This window comes from Ictalurus furcatus, chromosome 20, assembly GCF_023375685.1.
Source record: "Ictalurus furcatus strain D&B chromosome 20, Billie_1.0, whole genome shotgun sequence".
In the NCBI taxonomy this organism is placed as follows: domain Eukaryota; kingdom Metazoa; phylum Chordata; class Actinopteri; order Siluriformes; family Ictaluridae; genus Ictalurus; species Ictalurus furcatus.
The window spans coordinates 222,501-225,000 of record NC_071274.1 but is presented as its reverse complement, the minus strand read 5'-3'; the positions used below and the strand labels follow the sequence as shown (position 1 = coordinate 225,000).

The following is a 2,500-nucleotide window of genomic DNA, read 5'->3' as shown; positions in this document are numbered from 1 at the left end:
GCGGCGCTGTTTCCCGTCCACACTCCCGGTACTAACGGAACCGGCTGTGATACCGAGTTACACCGAGATAACTGCGACTCATCAGAACCGGAGCGTGTGTGTGTGTGTGTGTGTGTGTGTAACTGCTCACACACACGGTGTTTAATATCACATCGACGGTTTGCCCGCAGGTGATGGATGCTCTGTCCTTCCTCCTCCTCCTCCTCCTCCTCCCTCTGCTCCTCGCGCTCAACCCAATCCCGTTAATAATAAGAACAATAAGAAGATTGAGAATAAATTCCCGGTGTTAAAGCGTCACACTCCGCGCCTCGTGCTCCTCATGTCCGTCCGGTGTCTCTGCTCCCGGAAGCGTCGCCGCACCGCCGCACTGATTCACACCCCGAGCCCCGACACTAATCGGTGGGTTTTTTTATTCCCGGGTCTCGCTCCGCCCCTCGCGCGAGTCGGTAATACGTCATCAGCGCGCTGACGTTTCAGCGCAATTCAGCATCATCAACATCCGCAAAACCCGCAGGTGTGAAATCCGCCTTTATCCCTGAAACAAGTCAATCATCATTTCCTAGCCAATCACAGCCCAGTAGGGCGTGGTCAGAAACTGTTTCCCACTAATATAGGATATTTAATCCGTCATAAAATAAAATAAAATAAAATAAAATAACACCAATTAAAACATCCAGTGGACTGATTCCTGGCCGTATTTTCATTCTTTTCTCCGTTGTAAGTGTCCTTGTTGGCTTCCGGGTGTGGCTCCGCCCTCACCCTGAGGGGATCTTCAGTGATTTACACAGAAATGATTTCATTTAATGCGTTTCAGTTCATTACACCATAATATATTATTAAATATCTGTATATATATATATATTATTTATTATTTTTATTAATGATCATAAAAAATGAATACTTATAGATTTATACCTTTTAAATATAAACATTCTTCATGTTCCTATTTCTTTATTAATATAAAGATTCATCCATCCATCCATCCTCAACCGCTTACTCCTTTTCAGGGTCGCGGGGAACCTGGAGCCAATCCCAGGAAGCACCGGGCACAAGGCGGGGTATAAACATTTATATCAGATATAAAGCTGAACATTTTAAATGTTAAAAATGTTCTTAAAGGGTTTATTGGATAATGAAAGGTTCTTATCCACTCTGCTGTAGAGCTCCATACAGAACTCTAAAGGGTTCTCCCAGAGGGACGTCTGAAGAATCCTCACAGGTTCCAGGTTTTCCCTCTCTCTCTGTGTGTGTGTGTGTGTGTGTGTGTGTGTGCGTGTGTGTGTGTGTGTGTGAGAGTGTGTGTGGAGTCCTGGTACCTGATTAATATCATGCTTTCAGACTCATTACATGTCTGGAGCAGTATTTTGGTTGGAGATTGGACGGGGAGATGTTTAACACTCAGCAGATCGGTCTGTACTGCAGTCTGATCTAAACGGCTCGATGTTCTTCAGCTTTCCATTAGCTTCTGATTAAATGAAGTGAGCGAGACGTGTGGTAGTTGATTCGACTCCGTCTCGAACCGATCCCCTGCCTATAGACCCCTGCTTCGAGGAGAAAGACTAAATCTTTACTTATTTATCTAACACATTAATAATGACGCATACATTTATTAAAACATGAGCAGAAGTGGAATGTCCGATCTGCATGGAGTGTCCGATCGGAGTGGAGCGTCCAGTCAAAATACTGAGACTGGGAATACTGGGAATACTTCGATTTCAATCTGAAAAACGGTGTAAATCTTTTGCAGCGTATCTGAAGGTCAAAAAAAGACTAAATGCAGCACATGAATAATCAAAGTCCTGGTTTATTTCAGCAGGTCAGTAGTGTTTAACAGCAGCGTCGCTCAGTCTGAAGGCCATGCAGGCAGCATCGCATTTAATCAGCTGTGTCTCAAATCACAATCTCTGACTAAACACGTGTGAGGTGTAGAGTACTAATGTAGTAGGATAAATAAAGGACAGAGCTGATGCTAACTGAACCCTCGGTGATTGCTAACAGGCTAGGTGTGGTTTAATCTACAGCTCAGGAACAGCTGTGGTTCTGTCTGATTACTACATACCCATCATCTGCCCATTAATACTGAACTCCATCTGTTCTAGAGCGCAAACCCGTCTTAAATAGCGTGTAGTACAGACGCGCGTGATCCGAGACACAGCCGGAGTTAAAGATGATCTGGAGATGTGTGGAGAAGTGAAATAAATCATTAGTGCACATCCGGTTTGTTAAATAATCCTGATTTAGCCTGAGCTTTGCTACGAGCTGTTATTTTTTAACATGATTTTAAATGCCATGTTTTTCTGAATACTTTTTTAACGATACGTCTCTTTATTTTCACCACAACATGGAATGACAAAGAATCTTCACATTATTCAGAGGGTTTAAAGTAACGAGTGCAATCACGGCCACCCTCTACAGATAAAAGGCTTTAAATTAAATAATAAAGGCTTTGGAAAAAACATTAATTATAAATAGAAAAAAAAAACACTATACAAACTTTTCT

At 42.7% G+C, this 2,500-nt stretch overlaps 2 protein-coding genes across 4 annotated transcripts in view; both read right to left on the bottom strand.

Moving 5' to 3' along the window:
• Positions 1-16, bottom strand: part of snap91a (synaptosome associated protein 91a) — a 28,211-nt gene extending 28,195 nt beyond the window's left edge. The window contains exon 1 of the mRNA XM_053652293.1: positions 1-16. This exon is cut by the window's left edge and continues 40 nt beyond it. The gene's annotated coding sequence lies outside the window, so the exon portion shown is untranslated.
• Positions 17-1,786: 1,770 nt separating this feature from the next.
• dop1a (DOP1 leucine zipper like protein A) overlaps positions 1,787-2,500 on the bottom strand; it is a 30,542-nt gene continuing 29,828 nt past the window's right edge. For all 3 annotated transcript variants that reach the window (XM_053651955.1, XM_053651956.1, XM_053651957.1), the window contains one exon: positions 1,787-2,500. This exon is cut by the window's right edge and continues 405 nt beyond it. The gene's annotated coding sequence lies outside the window, so the exon portion shown is untranslated.